This window comes from Micropterus dolomieu, linkage group LG14 (genome assembly GCF_021292245.1).
Source record: "Micropterus dolomieu isolate WLL.071019.BEF.003 ecotype Adirondacks linkage group LG14, ASM2129224v1, whole genome shotgun sequence".
Lineage (NCBI taxonomy): Eukaryota > Metazoa > Chordata > Actinopteri > Centrarchiformes > Centrarchidae > Micropterus > Micropterus dolomieu.
In genome coordinates this window covers 9,271,250-9,292,243 of record NC_060163.1, presented here as the reverse complement: position 1 = coordinate 9,292,243, position 20,994 = coordinate 9,271,250, and the positions used below count along the sequence as shown (strand labels likewise).

The 20,994-nt window shown below is 40.0% G+C and overlaps 1 protein-coding gene across 5 annotated transcripts in view; it reads left to right on the top strand.

Annotated features, from left to right (window-relative positions):
* Nucleotides 1-1,808: 1,808 nt before the first annotated feature.
* Nucleotides 1,809-20,994, top strand: part of rhbdf1b (rhomboid 5 homolog 1b (Drosophila)) — a 41,022-nt gene continuing 21,836 nt past the window's right edge. For 4 of the 5 annotated variants that reach the window (XM_046069584.1, XM_046069583.1, XM_046069585.1 and 1 more), the window contains exon 1: nucleotides 1,811-2,096. The gene's annotated coding sequence lies outside the window, so the exon portion shown is untranslated. Of the gene's footprint in view, nucleotides 2,097-20,994 lie in introns of all 5 variants that reach the window. The other variant, XR_006828172.1, reaches the window with a different exon arrangement.

Below are 20,994 nucleotides of genomic sequence, written 5' to 3'. Positions count from 1 at the left end.
TCTGCATTATCCACATTAATAAGACAGTTATGAGTCTGCAGTGCTCCTTTGGTTTTTAAGTCCAACCCTCCAAAAGCAGCAATATGTATAGTGATGCTCCTTGGGCCCTGCAGAGAACAGAGATAAAAATCAAAGCAGTAAAACCACGCTGTATCGCTTTTACATATGTGCACACGCATACACACTCACACATATCTGTTTCACATAGGGCTACAGCACAAAACCAGATGCTTTTTAAAATACTTCCAAGTAATTTCTTCAACAGAGAAACAGGTAAGTATGTGACGACACACTGGAGAATGTTTGCTCTGCGTTTTGTGATAAAGCAACTGCCAAAACATGATTTGCCGTAAAACCATGGGGGTTAAATGTACACATCAAATTTGAGGATAAAATGAGCAAAACGTGTGTTTGATATGTAGAGACACAATTTGCAGACATACAGAACATGTGCACACTAGAATAAAAATTATTTGTGACCAAACGTACTGAAAGCTCTGCAGCTTTTTTTATTTTCTCAAGTGAATGTTAAGAAATTCCACAGATACAGAAACAACTCCTTGCTGCCAAAATGGCCGCAGTTGTCAATAAGGATTTACAAAAGTAAATATTGGTGACATTCAACGTATACTGTACATTGGAGGGCATTTGTGTATTTGTGATTTGAGTTTGCAAGTCAGGTTACCACCTCAGCAAGGTTAAATCTAAATACAAATGAGTTCAGAACAGCACAGCCATCCTGCCTGTATTTTATTGTTTCTATCGCCATAAGGCATGAATTACATCCTTTATTTTTAAAGGTATTCACCTCCACACCCAAAGTGAGAATTCATCCCTACCACACCCAGAAACACCTGTCTGAGCCTGTATAGAGCACGATCTATAACCACAAATATGATCCCTTGCACTGAGCAGTATACCCTGTGCTGCATCTTTTCACATTTGACAGCCACATTGTAGCAGTGACTGAACACAGTGGTGAGAGGCGGTGATGAGTGATGGTGGTCAGACGCAGATGAAGCCATCAAAGGTTGATGTTGGCTGTATGAGGAAAGTAAGAAGATTCAGGGGGTTGAAGGAAGCTCTGTGACAGACTGGAAAAAATTGGGTGTAGGAAATAAATGAACACTAGCTGACCAGGTGACTCAGACATCTGTGTCTGGCTCTTCTTGTCCACAGTGTTTCTTAATGCATATAATACAATAACGTTTGAAACAGTTTAGGATTACATGATCATTCTTGAGGTTTTGTGTAACATCTAAAACATGTTGAGCTGAGGATTTAGCTTGAACTTACTTTCGGAATATATCATGTAGAATACAGTTCCTCCAGTGGTGAAGGCAATTCTTCAGACTCAGATTTGCTGTCAAGGTAAAAATTAGAACTCATCCTGACACCCCAACAGGAGCATGTTTGCAAAAGAGTTAAAGAAATAATAGTAGCTTATTATCTTTGGCATATTTAACAGGGAACAGTCCAGGTTTTATGGACTATAGATTTAAGGTTAATCTGTAACACAGAATAGTGTGTGTTGCATGACATAATACATGACATTATGTGTATTTCATAATGAAGAAGACAGTAAACAAATTACATAACACTTTGCTGCTACTCAATTATATAAAACCTTACAATTACAACAAGCCTGCAATCGCACTTATACTATACTGTTTCCAACAGCTGCAGTTGCTCGGCTTACCGTGAGGGGGCGCCGTGAGGCCCACACCGGCAGAGCGGCAGTCAGGTCGGTCGTTGGCATCCTGTCATCCAGCGGCGGCGGCAGCAGCGTGGGCGGACCCACAGAGAGCTCCACAGTCAAACTGAAACTGAGCTGGTGCTGCGGGCAGACAGATGCAGAGGACCCGGTGTGCCTCATACCGAACAGAGGTTTCATTCGGCTGATGTTTTACATCTTTATGGGACGCAGCCCCGCCCTCTCTAACATCTGGAGCTCGATAGAGAAAGCACTCTGCCTCGTGCCCCGCGTGATGTGTATGTGTGTGTGAGGGATAACTTATGAAGTGACCGGCGTTAGCATCTCACCGGAGGAGCCGTCGGTGCTGTGCTGGGCTGCAGGAAGCGGACTCAGTTTGAAGGTAAGCGAGGGAACACATACCGAGCCTTGTCGCTTCACACACGGGCTGCCAGTCTGTGCGCACCTCCCTGTGTGTACCGGGCACCGAGCTGTCAGTCGGCATTCCTTCACGGTTTGCAGGTTTTATTTTTAACGGCGCTGCAGCACACATGGGTCTCTGGGTGGGGTCTCCCGATGCTAACATGGGACACCCATGTGTGACAATGTCAGTTAATGCATAACGTGTGCTTACAGGGAGACTTTTACACATCTGGACTGGCCTCTAAGCCTTTCAAATTAAAATCCCATGTTCTTTTGAAGCTTCTGGTCAGGTTGTTATGACAGAAGTCACATGCTGAAAGTGAGAGGGACTGGTGTGTGTGTGTGTGTGTGTGTGTGTATTAGGCTTTGCGCTCTCTCTCTGTCTGACACACACCAAAGGCATAGGCCCTATATACACATAGGGTATTATAGCCAGAGGTAGATTTAGATGCAATCTTCCCTTGATTCATGTTGTTTTATTGATGCCTTGCTCTACTATGGCTGAAAGGCCAAGGCAAGGTGAGCTCCATCAATATGGATCTAACAAAGTATGTGTGTGTGTGTGTGTGTGTGTGTGTGTGTGTGTGTGTGTAAGAGAGAGAGAGAGAGACCATAAGGCATTCAATACCTTGTAACCCACTGGCAAATTTCTTTAAAATGCTGTAGTAAATCAAGTCAAAGTTGCATGCACACACCATACTTGACACACACACACACACACACACACACACACACACGCAGGGTATAAAAGTGATTAATCGTTTTGAGTGTCCTTTTGGTGTTGAGATGAAGGGGGCACTTTCTGGTGCTGGCTACACAGAAATCCTGCAGAGACAATTAAACTACTGACCCGTGTCATCAAGGATTTGTTTTGGCTTCCTGTTTGAAAGACGATAGGAAGCAGACCTATGGAGCAGATGGAAGGAGCACACACACACACACACACACACCTTGCTTGGCCAGACGGAGCTCCTACTGAGCGAGACCGGATTAGTGGCCAGGGTTTGAACCTGTGATGGGCAGTGCTCAGTTGTACACAGAGACTCACTTATTAACAGTTGAGTTAATGGAGTGTGGAAAACAATATAAAAAATCAGACTACACACATAACAGTTTTGTATCTGTAAGGACCTTCCGGACTCTACCTCACTTTCTTAGTAACTGTAAATTGCTTTTATCTCATCATGAGGTTCCCACAAAATAAATAATAAAAGTTACTTCCAGCAAAGAAATCTAGAAATCTAGCGTTCCTTTGTGTTTAATTTCATTCTGTGCTGAAGCTGGTGGAAGCCTCTTATTGGCTTGTACTTTAGGTTGAATGGGATCTAATTGACTAAATGTAATTTAACTGAACGTTAGCTGCTGATTGCGCATTTACATAGCAAATGAACACTGGAATATTTTCTGCAAAACATCAACTTCATTGCAATCTCCTAACAAATTTGAAAAACATTACTTCTGCTTGAATGGGCCTAAGAGGGCAAACTATGTTAAATTTTGGCACATGCATGTAAAGGCTGTTACAATTAGGGATGACTAATCTGCTGCTGCTTTTCTGAATTAACTAAAAAAACATGCCTGTTCTTGCATTCTTGACTATTTCTTTTTGGGAAACTCTTTGAAGGATTTCCCACAAAAAATCTGATGATGATATTAATTTAAATCTGAACTGTAAACTCAACGCACCTCATGTGAAAAGCTGTCCTGATTCTGACACTCAAAATTGCAAATGAAAGTGCCTCACATAGTCTGAAGGCGAAAGTAGAACACACACACACACACACACACACACGAAAGATCTAAACAGGAACAGGACTGACAGCATCCAGGAAGATGTTTTATCTGGTGTGAACCGCCACTCTGTGTACGTAAGTGTAAATGTGGTAGGTGTCTGTGTGTATGGTGGCATTTTGCAGGTGTTTTTTATCTCTTCATCTGTTTCCCTCGGCGCACTGAGCGAGCCGATTTATGCGTGTTTGAACATGCTACATGAACATGTAGCAGTGAAAATTGCAGGTTTATTTCTTTCTCTCAGAAGTGAAATATACCTTCCTGTTTATACAGGAGTCCTTCGCCGGGTGCATCAATGTGGAAAACTGGTTTGGTTTTACAGGAGCCCTCCAGCATTTTTCACAAAGCATCTTACAAGGCTGTTTGCCCATGAGTGGATCTTCTCCAGTGCCTACAAGCTGCACGGTTTATCTTATGCCACTACTTGTCACTGCAAAAGTAGTTGTAGTAACTTTTTAAAAAAGCATGACACCATAACATTGTGAACCACATTCCTAGGTTGTGCTGAAAGACACTCTGAACATCTTGCTCAGCTTTAAACTGCTGCTTATATCTCCTATTTAAGAACATAACTCATATCCAAAGCATTGGTACCATTTTGGTAATGTAATGTACATTCATGTTTTGACAGAATTGAGGCACGTAGATGATCAGTTATAATGATGGTCAGATGTCAGAAAGTTGGGAAAAATGGCCGTCACAACTTTGTAGACCCCTGGGAATGTCTTCAAAGTGCTCGATTTTTCTGACCAACAGTCTGAAAATCAAGATATTCAAGTTTAGAAAATCATCATATTTTGTCAGTTGAAACCAGCAAATATTTGGCATTTTATTTGAAAAATGACTTTAAACAGTGGTTCCCAACTTTTCATGTGGCCCCTTAAAGCAAAGCAATGTCTGCCTGCAACCTCTTAATACAGGTTACATATGTCTATGAGTTGTGAGCAGGTAAACCGAGGACTGATATCCCTTTCTTTTATTACATTTATTTATTAAGTACAACACACATTAATCAAATCAACATTTCTGTAAATGTGCCAGTGTTAGCTAGCGTTTCAACTGCAGTCCATTAGCTAGATGTTTTGAAACCTTCAAAGTGATCAAATTTACAGAACAAGGATATCAAAAACCCATAAAGACAGCAATAGCAACAAAACAAGAATTCTCCAGACAGAGCACAAGCCATGTGGAGCAACAGGAAAAAGCAAAACATCAGTATACAGTAAGAAGAAACACCATTTTGGCACAGATGGCCATGCAAGCATTACAAAGCAGCAACACAGGGCCTTCTTTTGGTCCATGCAGACATGCAGAACAACAATAAACAGCACACAGAAGTGTTACACGTAAGCCATGTAAAAGTTGTAAGTCAGCACAGTACTGCAGAAGAAAATACCAGACTGCTAATAATACTTCATTTGAATAGTTTATTAGTAACACTAATCATGTGTCTTTAGGAATGGTGATGTCAGTCAGACAGTCCACCACTTTGGGTCAGACTGTGCCAAGATGATGAATCCTAATTACTTCTCCTCTAGCGCCACCATGAGGTTCACATTTGTGGATCTTTCTGGAAGTTCCTGGACAACTATAGGCTGGTTTGCCATAACATTTATGCCCCCCTCAGGATGAATTGTAATAACTTTGGTGAAATTATGATCAAATACCTGTAAAACAAATGCCATTCCAGCTGCGCGACTTGCAGTCATGAGGAGCTCCAGCCGTACTTTGGCTAGACTCATTAAAAAGAAGTCATCTCACCTGGTTGCCTGGGGATTTTTGGATGGAGGCGCTGGCTGAGGACGGTTAGGAACGGATGTTCTTGAGGGAGTTATTAGGGAAGAGAAAGTTTTAATTGACTTTTTTTCATGGGACTGTGAACTGTTTCCAACGTGTCAGTCTCCAGCATGCTTGTTTATTTACACTGCAGCAAAAACTATACAGAATAATTAATCATAACCAAAAGTTTGATGTGCATGTAATCATGGAGTTCCTGTAGTTATTTTGCCACTATCTGGTGCTGCACACATGTAACGAGTGGATATGTTACTGTGGCTTGACAGTGACATCATTGCTCCAATTACAGATTATACAGATACCTGCTGCCTTCAGATAGCTGTACAGAGAGTCATCAGTGTAAAGGAAAGGCCATCAGTAGCTGTTGTGAATGACAGATGCTATTAAGAATCACAATCACACAGTCTGTCTCTCTGGCATTAATACCATAATCTTAATAAAGCAACGTTTTGTTATTTACATCAGTTGTATAATGTGTGATCTGTGTGGAATTCACTTAAATACACACTTTCAGCTTCTACATGTACGTTTGGCAGGACTGTGCCCTGCTGCCTGAAGTCACATGTTTGTGTGACTGAGCTCGCTGACAGGTGTTGGCAGGAGTAACTGAGGCTTTCGTGTAGTTTGTTTTACCTCATATCCCACACCAAAAGATCAAGATCTGAGCTGATCCCCACTCAGCAGCAATCTGGACGAGAATTTCTATAATTTCCTCTTTCTCCAACTCTCATCACGTCTCTTTCATATATTTTTTTAGTTTTGCTCACTCTTGTTTTTCATCATACTGAATTAAAACCAGAATGGCCTCATCAGCATGACAGATACACCTGTGCTGCGAGAGTGCTCTTCAGGTCAATCAGTGTCTAGATGATAGAAATAAACACATGCATGCTAGTTTTACTTTACAGAAAACATTAATGGAAATCCTAACATTAGATCACTATATATCAGGGATCACAGGGGTAAGTTTTAGCAATCTTTACTTAGTATTGATTTTTAATACTCTCTGACATAAATATACTTTTATTCCTGTTTTCAACACCAAGTATTATTTTAATCGACTTTCCTCGGTGTTCAAAGTCACCCATTCACTACTCTGTTTTTGCTTTAATCCCTTTCCAGCCTAGACACAAATGAAATAGGACAGCTGTAGTTCTGTACATCAAAGAAATTGTAGAGGGTTAAAGTGAAGGATCAGTGACTGTACAGTGGGAGCATGGACAGACGGGTCACTGAGCGGTCGTGAGCAGATCACTGAATGAAGAGTATGATAGGGGTGGTGAATAATGGGCAGATGAACTGTCATGCAGTTACTTTATAGAAATCCGTCTTTTGAATCTTTTCAGTTAAATGCAAATTTTCCATCTGGGTTGAAGCTATAAGCAGGTTTCCTGACTGTCTTTCAAGAGTTGACTTGCACTGGGTAAGCTGCCTTTTAATAGGGCTGCAACTAATGACTATTTTGATCTATCAATTATTGAAACGAATAATCGACTATTCAGATTATGAATTGCAAAATGACACAATGCCTCTCCTTTAGCTATTAGCCTTTAAATTAAACCTGAGGTTGTTTTAGGCATTTGCTAGTTAACAGTCAAGACAATAAAATAAATACTGCTTTCAAAAATGCATCTTTTAATGAACGTTTCTGCTGCAGAAACAGAAAGTTCCACTGAAATCACGTCCTGATAAGCAGCTGGTCTGCTGTTAAGTGACAGAGCAGCTTTCAGTACTCTAGTACTGCAAAACCCCGGGACAAACTGACACTATATACAAAGAAAGGAATAACGTCATGCATTACGTTTGCCGAATTCACAGGGGGGACAATAATAATGATTTTGTAGTAGACAGCGTTTCACAACGTTTATAAATTTTTCCCTAACTCAACAACTCAAAACTCCATGTTGTTTTTAGGGGAGTTTGGGCGGAGGTTTTAGGTTGTGAAGGTGTTACTGCAGCTCTGATGTTGTTTTAGTAACTTTACTGTTCACATCACTTTACTCTGTTAAGCTGACGGTGTCGCTACGGCCCGATGACATCATGAACGAATCGATTATTAAATTCGTTGGCAACGATTTTTCTCGACTACGTCGAATAGTTGTTCCACCCCTACCTCTTAATGTGTCAGCTGATACTGGAGGTATTTTATGAAAACAATTATGACAGTGAAAAAGAATCACGCACCCCTTCTATATGGGACCAAAAGCAGGTCATTAATTTTGAAAGGTCATAGTCAACAGATACACATGCACACACGTCCACTTTTGAACTGCTGTGCATTTATATGTTTTAGTTATTCTCCCAGGAAACTGGTTAGCATAGGTGGTTAGCACACATCAGCACCTGATTCGGCTGTTTTTACATAATTTCCCCTGCTTGAAAAAAAGGTTGAATTGTTGATGTTTAGATGGGTTTAAGTTTGCATTTGTACTGCTACAAATTGGAGTGGCAGAAGTTGGACCTTTACCAATCATTTATCACTTGTAATAGCTACTTCAAACATTACAATTAATCTAGCTATCTTTATTAACCATTTATACTACTGGCACTAGTATTACTACTAGCTAACTACTTCGACTATTTATCTGTTACTTTTAGCTAACTCTTCAAACTGTTTATTTATTACGTGTACCTATGTACCTGTCTTCTTTAACCCTTTATTCATTTCTTTAGGCTAACTACGCGACAGTTTATCCATTACCAGAGACATTGCAACTCTTTACACTTCTCTGCTTACTTGCTAACTAGTTTTCATGCAGCCTTATTTGCAACGGTGTTCAGGTGTTACAGCTGTCTCAATATGCAGACTTTTTTTATTTTTATTAAATTGTAGTTTCAGTTTTTTTCAAATAAGTTGCTCTAATGCACAGTCTTCATCAATGGAAATACAAATCACTGGTTTTAATAACCATTTGACTTTTGTGTTCTACAAAAGTTTTCACAATTTCTTCTTCATTTTGTTAATAAATCCCATTAAAAGACCAAAGCTAACAATTAATTGATCCTACTTGTATTGCGTGTCAAGGCGAAGCCTGACATAAATTAACTACATTGTTGCACTGGGCGAAGTGTTCACCCATTAAACTGTAGTTTACTTTGTCGATCCCACATACATTATCCCGCTGCAGTATACTCACTTGAGTGCTCAATAAACTTGATAAAGCTTTATCCATTGCAGAGATTTTATCCATTAAACTTTTCGACATTTTGCACTTTAGGAACCCATCATCGTTTTTCTTGAACTTTAACAAAAAGCCTGGATGAATAGCAAACTGCCTGTCTAAAAGGAATTTTAATCTGCCCATTATGTGGCACATACTGTTCTCCAAACTTTTCTTCAATGTTCATTTGATGACAATGCTATCCCCTGGCCAGTGTTCTGCTGAGAGACTCCAGACTTCTCTATGAAGATCCTGAATAACTCCTCTCTGTTTCTTTGAAACCACAATTATGACCTCCATTTTTCCCTTTAAATATTCTTTTCAGAGCAAATTCTCTCTCCCCCCGCTATCTTACCCTAATGTGGCATCTGTGTGCAATTACCAATACGTTTTCATACAAGGCCAGCCAACAGAGGAAGCCGTTGTGTTGGAGATCGCAGCATGAGTTTGCTGGCTGCGTAGAGGGACGGCAGGAAGGAGGGATGGCGGGAGGGATGGATGGCTGCTGAGGAGGTCTATTCATGTCTCCAGGCGAGGCCATACTTGAGTAGACACTTATTGTGACGGTGACCTTCCTGTCACCACACAGCTAACACAAAGCAGCTTCATATGAGGGTCAGCTGAGTTGCTGTCTTTGTTTCTTATCCTGCCTGTCAACTCTTCACTCTGGCTCTCTTTCCTTGTCCGTTGCTCTTTACTGCATGATTTAATGTGTATTGATTCTCTTTAAATAATCCATATGTAGTCATCCATTATAAAGTGACAGATCTTTTTACAATTTAGCATAATGTGGTTTACTGACTGACGTTACAAGACCAAGATCATTTCAGCAATAGCAGCAAGAGTCAATTGGTCATTTCAGTGCAGTTAAAACTAAAGTCCTGTGTGCAGTGTGTTTTTAAATCCAACTGGATGGGGAATGTTTTTGAGTTGGTTTAGTAATATCAATGTCACACTACACTAGTGAGCGACAAAATATACATGTTGACATGCAAATACGTATAAGTGATATGTCAGTCGGTTTAATAGTTTGAGTGGCTCTTCTCACCCCAAAACCATTGATTTGGCATAAGTGTATTACACAGCAGCTCATACCCCAAATTTGATTACATCGTTTTACAGTATTTTCAGCCTTATATATATAAATTCCTTTTTATTGACGTACATTTTATCATATCACTTTATCTACGTACTCCCTATCACAGATTTGGTGAGTCTATTTCTGTATAAATGTTTATAGGAATCTTCCTCCCTTTCTTCCCTACAGTGGATGTGTTGAATTTTAGAAAAGTGACAACAGAGAAAGAAAAGAAAGTTTGCCAATAAGCAAGTCTTTTGAAGTCATTATAACAATGCAGAGACGTGCTAATCAAAGACGTCTGCATGTGTCCACAGATCTGTTCCAGTCTGAGTAAAGCTAATGTTGGCCATTATTTGCACATTTAAAGAAACACTGGATTTGCTAGTAGCCTTTGAGAGCAGAACATTGCTGGTTTAAATCCTTGGCTACAAATCACTATATTGGGAAAGTCACCGAAAGATGCTTTCCGTCCTTTCATTGATACTGTGCCTTTGAGAAACTTCCAATGGGTCTGTCCAGTATCAAATGTTGCGTGAATATTTATGACGGCAAACTCTTAGAAATTACATTTGTGTACTACAAATTTGGTGTGTGCTGCAGGCAGGGAAAGTATAGGCAGGTAGTCGGTGTGGATTGTGGATGTGCAAAGCTGAGGACTGTGACTGCGGAGACCAGGTTTCTGATCAACGTAAGTCCAATATTCACTCTCCTTTTAGCTCGGTTTTGGTCTGCACCATCCCCAGAGGGAAATATTTGGCTCTTAAGATGCTAAATGCTCTACTGTTTACCTGCTACTTGCTAATTTTGTCTGTCTGGTGCTGGTCAGGTAGTGTACAGCACACTGATGCTGCTGGAAATGACGCTAATAAGAGCAGTGAGACTGACCCAAAACGGTGAAGTTGAGGGTAGAAAATCCAAAACAATGAGCTGAGATAAACTAAAACACTGTGTGATCCATTGTTATGTAAAATATGGATTATTGGCGTTTATTGTTAAAGTGTAAAAAACCCCACACATTCTGTCTCATGCTTCAAGTGACGTTTGACTTTTTAATAACCACAAAAGCCTTAATCATGCTTTCAAATATTTGCCTTAAGCAGATATTGTATTGCAAGAACAGATGTTCAAGGGAAAACATTGAAAATACATTGTCAGTGAACATTTGGCATAATGTTGATATATGAATTCCTTGGGTGGCGATGCATTCCTCTCAAACATATTTGTTGTTGCAAATCCGTATAAATGTTGATGAGGGAGATTTAGCTTTGGTGCTCAGCCAACTTTCATTGGATAAATTATGTTTTAATTAGGAGTGTGCAATTCTGCATAGATTCTGAAAGTAGGATGTTCAGAACATTGTTTCCCTATGACGCACAGGGCTACAATTTTCCTAATTATACAGATGTGGTCAACATGTGGTCAAACAAGTCCTCTACTGTTATCTTTTCTACACTTTGGCCAAAAATTGTTTTTACCGGCAGTAGTTTGAGGGTGATAATGGCTGTAGTCAATAAACATGATATCGTTGTTATAATGTTCCCTTTTGATTTGATGGTCATGGTAGACTTCAGTAAAGACATAATTTATACTCATAAAGACTTGACCTCAAGTATATAAACCTCATAATTAAAGGTTTACCCTGTTTTGTTACAAAAGTGTTTTGGAGTTCTGCCTTTTTAGTGTTCTTCATGGAAGTCACTTTGTTGTTTTTGGCAGAGCAGCCAGCCAAAAGGTTGTACGTGGACTTCAGCAGGGAGGCACTGGTATGTCTCTTGTATGAATAACGGGTGAGTGGTAGCATCACCTTATACACGCTCTGTGAGGTCCATTAAACTTGACATATTTTACAGACAAAACTCTGGTGTCATTCTGTTTGCCCCTCAAATTTGATCTATAATGACTGGTAAGTCCTCTCAGGCCATGTGAAATCTAAGGGAACTTACTTAATCCTGAGAGTAAAGAACAAAATGCCAAGTGAAAGTGTGCCTGCAAAGTGTTCCCAGAACAGTACCAAAATGGAAATATTAAAAATAACACACAAAAAACTTAGTTAAAACTTAATCTTATTTTAATGTTTATTCAAGGCAACACCCAGTTGAAAAAAAAATTCAAAAGACTCAACCGTGAAGTAAAAGTAGCATACATGTTTGAACATGCTTTTACTCTTTTCACCATCATTAATATGCATGCGTGCTGTGTCAGCACAGGTGTATCTGTCATGCTTGATGGGCAATTTTTATTTTGAATGAGCAAGATTATAGTTAGGAAAAAATGGTGGGAAAATAGTACACAAAAACAAAAAAGAGTTGAGACTAATACTTCCGTCAACTTGTGTTGAGAAAATGGAACGACCACACCTTCAGGCGGTCATATTGGAGGTGCTCAATGTTAGCAACGTGAACAGGTGATAATATTTCTAATATTATGACCTTTCTGTCTCAAAAGAGTTGAATGGACATGGTTGGTGCTATAGCTGGTGCTGTGTGTGGTTGAATGCTATCAATTTGCTGAAAATCATTTTGATAATTAGCAGAATTAGTAGAATGCTGTCTTTTTAGGCTGTTCACTGTACAGCTCATATTGGGTACAAATACCGGTACTGGTCTGGAAATTGATCTATTGTTGAATTAACCACCATCACATGAATGCTTTTCAGGCCTCTTTTTATGTGCCTGATTACTGTTCATCTATAAATAATTAGCCTGCAGAAAATGCTGCATTTGTATCAGACACCACCTTTCATAAATTTTACTCTCTGTATCTCGTGTTTTGATCCATGTTTCTCTTTCATCCCGTCATCTTCCCTCACATCCTGCAGTCTCTCTCTCTGCAGTTTTCGTCACCAGCTTCTACTTAATAAGAGACTCGACTGGCAGATGGAAAACAGGCGTCCTCTCTGCTGAGAAAACTATGCTCGATCCTCCCAAGTCCTACACCTGGCACAGGAGCTGACAAACCATTATAATCTCTCCAGTGGCATTTTTGGCAGTTGAATGTGCCATGAGTTGGAATATTGTTGGAACAGTTTGAGTTCTGAATAGCAATGCCAGCCTTTTCTTTATTTCTAGGGAGGCTTTCTATTAATTCATTTTTGCTGTATTGCCCTGCAGTTGCCTGTGATGTTATGCTGTTTATCCTGACAATCAATTAATATGGACTGATTTCACCCAAAGCTTTTACTGACAAGTTTTTCTTATATGTCTTTATAATCTGATTAAGTCATTATAATGTATTGTAGAACCCGTTTAATGAGCAAAACGATGCTTTTTGAGACGGACCAGAAAACCTAAAGCTGCTATAATCAATGCTATTATATTAACAGCGGATCAAAGAACTCGGTATAATATGAAAGTGGTCACTCGTAGTTACTAACCAACATAAAAAAATTGAGGTCATTGTTTAGGTTTTATGGCCTGTAACTCTACTGTTTTGGTTAAGTCCCACAGCTCTGATCACTATTGTTTTCAGTTGCAGCACGAATTTTTCCCTGAGGAGTTGGTGGAGACCAAAACTGGAGCTAGAAGGAGAACTAATATTCATAGAAATAAACACAACTCCAAGTTAATGCTGTAGTTGCTTCACATCTGATGCAAATAAGCAATTGATGTTTCCCCTGGCTTACATTTTCTATGTTATCTGTGAGTGGCCAAGTCGCAGTAACATATGGTTTTAATGAATAGTTAAGTAAATATAATTTCTTAATATATATACCTAAAGAAATCTAATTTCTTGACTGGTAACTCTGTAGCTATCCTAAACTGTCTGAAGGGGGGGATGGTGGTAGACTAAAGAGTTGGTTTTAAAAGGTGATATGTCTGTGAGTTTATAGCTTGTTTACGCTGCCCCCATGTGGCCAGAAAAGTAAGTTAAAGAAGCTTTTAGGCCGCACTGCAAGCATTTCATAGTTAGATCGGAAAATCAGTCTGAGCCACTGTCATCACTCATCAGGGTACAGACTGGTGGAGGATTACTCACACTGTTGTCTCTGCAGCTTCACCAAAACCAAACGTATGGCTCAGAGGCAGAAACAGGTAAACTAATGCAGATGTTTGGCATAGCAGACAGACAGACATGCACACAGACCCGCACACTCACCACATGCACATGTATGAATTAACAAGCACAAACATGCACGCGTAAACACACTTGTGCACACATAGTCCTGCATTTTTGAACCACACAGCAAGCCCACACAGTGAAGCTATGCAAATGGCTGTCACATGTTGTTTAGATATGTGTGTACAAAGTAGACTAGAAACAAAATGTCTCTTCTATATCCATCTCTCTTTTCCCTCTACACAGTGTCGTGCTGTTTATTCTCTGCTTTGCTGCAATGGATTGGAGTTTTTTTGCTCTCAGACTTTGTGCAGCATGTTTTTTCTTTTTTTTTCTTTTTTTTTACTTCTCACTCTCCCCCCTTTCGCTCCTTTCATCTTCTCCCAACATGACATTAAGTCCATTCTTTGCTTTTTTCATCTCTCTCCATCTGTTGTATTTTCCTCTTCTCTCTTTCTTGGTACATACCAGGTCATCTGCAGACAAGAGGCAGCGTGAGGCTTGTGGCTGCAGTTATTATTGTGTTAACATTGTTGTATAAAATTTCCATCCATAACAAATGCATTCAGAACATTAGAACTTTTTTAATTTAAATATCACCAGCGTTTGATTGCAAGCCCTGCAAAGTTCACACCACTTTTTTTCTTCACTGGTTTTCCTGTGTAGACTGCTTCATCAGAAATGTGTGGGTGTGATGTGCAGTGGGTCGGGGGTTGAATAATGTGAGATTCAAAACCTGCTTTCCCACGGGCCAAATTTCAATCTACTGTAGGGCCCACTTCATAGCAGTAGCCTATGCCAATCCTTTTAATCATCTCTTAATGACTTCGATAAGAGACAATTCTCAATGTGAGAAAGATCTAAGACTTTCTCATTATGCAAAACCAGCAGAGCTTTTGCCCTGGTTTCAAGCTGCCAATTAAATCGTTCCTGCTTAGACAGCTGAATAGTAGAGTAGAGAGATGATTGTGCTTAAAGGCAGACAAAGTATGTAGGCCTGACCTCTGATCTCCTCTGATTGCCTGCCTACTGTTTATCTCTGTGTAGTTAAGCAGCTTTTTTATGCTGTTCCCTCATTCATGAGATGAATTCACAAATTAAATTAAATGAAATGGTGGTACCACGGATTTTTAAACATATATATTTTGGGGGTTGGTGCAGGTTTTGGGCAGACGTGGGCTAGAGGGTGGATGACCTCCAACGGAGTCGCTGGGTCATTTTGGATGATTTTGACTCTAGCCCTGAATGTAACTCAACAACAGCAACAAAAATATTTTCCATGTTAATATGTAATAATCTTCATGACACAGCCTCTCTCGCAGATCTTCAAAGAATGAAGGATCGCAATAATATTGCTACATTTTGTTTGAAGTTCACGTAATGTGACCCCCCACCGTTACTCAGACTGCCTGCATTTAGAGAGAGCACTAGAGAGAGAGAAAGCGCATTGTTCACAGCTTCAGGGCTTGTCCGCGACTTCTGCATTGCAAAATTGTAATTAGTATATTTAAATATAAATGTTGTCGGTCAGTGTCTAGTCAATGTATTAACACAAACGGTTAACAGTCGCCGCAAAGTAGTGAGAGAATATCATGACACCTGACGCTCTGTGTCCTGCTGTCTCTGTCCCCCTCGCTGTGAGACACTGCTGTTTTACTGTCTCCAGGATGCTTCATTCCCTCTAAAGCGGCTGTGAGCTGCACTTTATCAGAGGTGCTGAAGTGAACATTTGTGTGGAATTGTGGTGATATTGCTGTCTGATCACAGGTGTTTTCAGTTTCGGTTTTCTTCCTTTGATTAAGATCAGTGCACTCGTCTCATTGAGTAGGCTACAGTCCCAGACGGCCTGTGTGTCTGTCAGACGGTCTAAAGGGGGTAGCCTCAGGGGTGGACTGTAATCTGGCATAGGCTACCGGCCGACGAACCTTTAGGGCCGGTATTACGTAATTTTTTAGGCTATTTATATAAGCCTAACTGATTTTAAAAAATGGACCAACGATCAGCCCATAAACCTATCCTGACATTGGGCTGGCCCAATGACATCTCTTACTAACCCCACTCCCTCCCCCTCTTCTCAAGCTGTTTCTTGTGTTGTGGGCCAAAGAAAAATCGCCAAATGCGCGAAAATAACCGATATGTTTGGAACTGGACCTGCAGTAGCTTCAACATCAGCTGCATAGTGCTAGGCACTTGAAGAAGTAAAGGAGATCCTGGCCACTGAAAAATAGCTTGCACCAAGAAATGTTAATTAACAAATATAATGCTGAGAGAAATGTTTATTTGCACAATAAGAAAACCTGCAATAAATATATTGAATATAAATATATTAAATAAAAATTAACTTAAGGTAAAAAAAAAACTACTGCATTACATTCTATTATATTTTTATATTCTGAATTGTCACCTGCCACCTAACTTTTGTCCTTCACTTTATAAAAATAAAGACATTTCCACCATAAATTGGTGCAGAAAATGTCTCCAGAATGCAGGAAATTAAGTGTTTAATGCTCAATTGAACATTTCATCAATATTTCTTTTTAAACTAAATTCAAATTAATTAAGCTAATTTATCATTAAGGTGCCACATGCATAAAGACTTTAGGCTACTTAAGGCATGCCTGCATGTATGTAGACTCAGCTGGGATTAAATTATATGAGAAAAGTTGATCTACAGGAGAAACATATCTGACATCAATACAGAATGCCTGACAGCCTTACTGCATTATATTACACTAAATTATTTTATTTTGAATTGTCACCTCAAACATTTCCTCAATAAATTGGTGTAAATTCACCAGAAAACGGGTGAAAGCATGAAAGATTTCTGGGCTGGGCTAAGCCCCCAATGTTTCAATAGCCTGGAAACGCCCCTGATGACCTCCACAGAGAGAAATGAGAGGGGTGGAAAGGGATGCGAGGTATTTCCTACCTGCAGTGGAGCCACACAGCGAGGCAGGTTGGACACAGTTGGCAGCACATGAGGGATCATTGATTGGTACTTTGGTGAGAAAGAAAAGAAGGCATACCAACCCCAACTTGCATAATTAATTGCATAATGTTGCAGGGTAATTACTGATGATTGCACAAGGTGAGATCTGAGCTCAACAAAGTACCAGACACTGACCAATTGTGGCAGATGAGATTGTCAATGAAAAGACCAGTTTGCATTTGAATGTGCTGGACTGTTCTATGGCACAGAAGGAGATTGCTTTACAGAACAGAGTGAGGCCACTGTTTTTACAGAAAAACTGTTTTTTACTCCACCTTTATTTTGCATTCATTATTCGAAGGTGTCACATTTCTGTGTAACAATGCTACTTAAACAGTAGCTTTCAGTAGCTGCTTCCTGTGTGTGTTCCTTTTGTGGTTTTGTATGAGTGTGTGTGTGTGTGTGTGTGTGTGTTTGTGTGTCTAAGTGGGTGGGACTCGTGTCAGCGGCCCTGCGCACTGATGTGAGCTGAGGCGTAGCAGCACAGCTGCTGACTGACAAACGAATTGCTCACTCTCGCGTAATCTGTGGTAATGTGATGAAAGACAAGACACCGCAAGACAATCAAAGCAGTGTTGAGACAGATGGCATTTGCTCATTAAGACCCCCAGTGTGAGTCTGTCAGAGGAACCAAACCCTTTAAACTACAGATTGATGTTAGCATTTTGAATTAGAGTTGTGTCATGTACGCTCAGTGGCTGTTTCCAGGTATGGATTCAGGTAAATGAAACATTAGATGTTTCATTGAATTCAGTGAGGTTTAGTGTTCTACATTGATGATGATGTTTGAATGATTACAGGAAAGAGTTAGCCAGAAAAGAGTTTAATGCTCTATTGTTTTTTCTGTTGATGCCATTTCTCTCCATCTATCATTTGTTGTTTTGCTAACTGACACACTGTTTCTGCTGTAGCAGATGCGTAATCATTTATTTTAGTTTGTTTGTATAGGTAGCAACAGATTACACACACACACGCACTCATACCATGGCAGGACTCTGTAAATAGGAAGGAAATGACCGACTGTGTTATGACTGTAACATCTGGCACAGATGAGAGCCCAGAGCATACATGGCCGTATGGTGGGGAGGGAGGGTAAAAGCACACAGCATAACTCACTGTTAATCTATGTGACCTACTCATGCTTTGATACATCATCACAAGAGGATGATGGAAGATGATGCAGATGTACAGTTATTAGAAGCTTCCAGAGGATTTCCTTGTAGAAAAGGATCTGTAGAACAGATGCATCATTTTCATAAAATCAGAAGCTTTAAATTTATTTCTTTATGCCCAAATGTGTTTAAAGTATGGTTGCTTCTCTGCCCGCAGGACATAATGAGTTCAGATTTAAGAGGAAAGTACAAACTGTTGTCTAAAAAGCAGCGAGTGAGTCCCATGCTTGCCTCTTGAAAGTATTTTCTACATTTGTTTGGTCAGAAAAAATACATTTTCACTTCGCAGAACTAAAGTTCAGGACTTCTGCTTACACCTGAAGCAGGCAATTTTCTTGAGGCTGCGACCGTCCTGCAATAATTGCATTAACCCTAAAGTTAAAATGGACCTGGGCAGGTTGTAGTGCCTATTAGAGCAGAACAGTGGCAGCGTAATAATGTTCAAATCTACATGGACTGTCTGAGCATTCATCTCCTGAGTCCCAAACCAATTAACTTGGAAGTGCTCTGGTAATTGTCAGTTTTACAGCACCTTCCTCTTGGACAGAAAAGAAAAAAGAATGACTCTTCCCCCGATATACCATTTACCTGTCAAATAAAAATAAATATCTGTTTGGACCTGAAATTAATCAAGGATCTGGCTTTTAAACACAGCCTGCACTAATGCAGCCGAAGTAACCAGTGCTATTCTGACTTATTCTTGCTCATACAGGGCCAAGAACGCTTTTTAATAAAGTATGCAGGTGAGTGTCCGATTTGACACTCGAAAATACAATCTGTAAAAGCTGCAATGAAACCAGCCAAGGTCCAACCTAACAGCTCAGTTGGCTTTCATCAAAATATTGTCTTGTCAGGCTTTTCCACCGTACAAAGTATGTAATTTTGATAGTAGGTTCAGGGTTTAATAATAAGGACCTGTTTACCTGGATTGGCTGTTTTCCCTGCAGAAGAACAAGTCCACCACCTAGCAGTAGCTTGTTTAAACCATATATTTACATTTGTAGGACAGTCTGTATGCAGTCTGTAGTTGGTAAATGTATGTGTTCTAATAAAGGTGCGAGGAGCGAATTTGACAAACGTCCTTCCCACTTTGAAATGACACGCAAATTCCCTAGAAGCCCAGATATCCCAGGTTTCCACCTGCACTTAAACACAGCGTACGTTTATGGATCTGTGTGGAGCTGGAGACTGTGAAAAGAGACTCAAAACTCCACAAATGTAAACTGATCCTTGTGTATCAGGCGATCTGTGCACCTCCATATAACAATCTGTTAGTAAATACAAAAGAATGTCACAAATATATGACATTTGTACACACAGGAAGCTTTTCCAAAGCAAAAACGATCGTATCTGTGGAGATGTGTGCATTTGTACAATGTATTGCGTGTGGATTGGAACATGCATTTGTGAGTATCCAAAATGACGTTGTACATATTTGTAAATCTTATTTTTCATTTGTAGATTATGTAATACACATTTAGACAATGTATATATATGTATTTCAAGAACCAAATATTATGCAAAGACACACCGATTGATTTCACTGTTCCACTTTCTGCCGTTTTAGGAAATGGTTAGATTTATTTATACATTACAAAATGACATACACATTGCATCCAAAATATTGACCCTACCCTACAAAAACTCAGATCAGTCAATGCTAATTCTGGCACTACATTACTGCTAATGTAAATGAAAGTCTCAACAGAAACCAGAGAGAAGACAGAAAGAGAAAAAAAAAAGAAAGAGAGGGGGAGGGGGAGAGGTTTAGAGAATAAAAGGACCCAGAGAAGATATTATGTTTTGCACTGCTTAACATAAAGATCAAGATTGAATATTAAAGCTTATTGACATGCAGTCACAGTGTGTTTCCATGCCACAGTGACTGGGTGCCTAAGCCTCAAAGACCAGAATCAGGGAGCAGTGTCAGGACAAGTCTTGCTTCGGTGCCAAAGGGATGCTTTTGTTTTATTTTGTCTCGGCATGTCAGGAAATGTCACCCTATGTAAAAAGGATCTAGTTACGCTGCTGTTCTGCTGTCGGCCCCTATAGCCACATCAAGCTGTAAGCGCCGCGCAACAGCTCCACATTTCCTGTGATACTTCTCAAGATAACAGCTTTCACTTGAGATGGCGTGAATGAGACTCTCTTTTGATTTAATAAAACACCTTTGAACTAACTGAATGTGTATGTTGCTGTTCCTGGTATAAACTTAGTTTTAAACGTGTGCTTGACAATATTCTAATCTTTGACTGAACCCAAGTAGGATTTAAAAGACCTTTTTTAGATGTTAAAGCCCAGTAGTTCACTTCTTTCACTTTGACAATGAATACCCTGGTACCTGAGATGCCGCTTGATGATGTAGACACAGTCCAATCAGGGGTCGGTATGAGCCTCTGTGGCCTGACAACAGGATGATGTCATGTGATGTACAGCACAGGGATTACAGCCCATAATCTGCCTCTCATGAAAACCCAACTAGAGAAAAAAAGAGAGAGATTGTGAAAGGGGAATAGCAAATGGCGGCTGTTGAAAAAAAGAGGAGATTGATTTCGGACCAGACAGCCTCCCTTGTTTAGCCGTATGGAGGACTGCAAAAACCTGACGTGTGAGACTGAAGCAAGGGCTGCCAAGTGAGTGTTCATATACTGTATGCATGTCTTATATGTGCATGTTCATGCTTTGTTGTAAAAGTACATCTGAGTGTGTGCTGCATTCCTGTCAGCGTGCACACAATCGCAGAATGAGCGAAGGATGTGGTTATGGATCGTTCTGGTGGAGGTTTCTATTTGCAGGAGTGTGTTTACCCTCTGCGACTGTAAGAGAGTGCA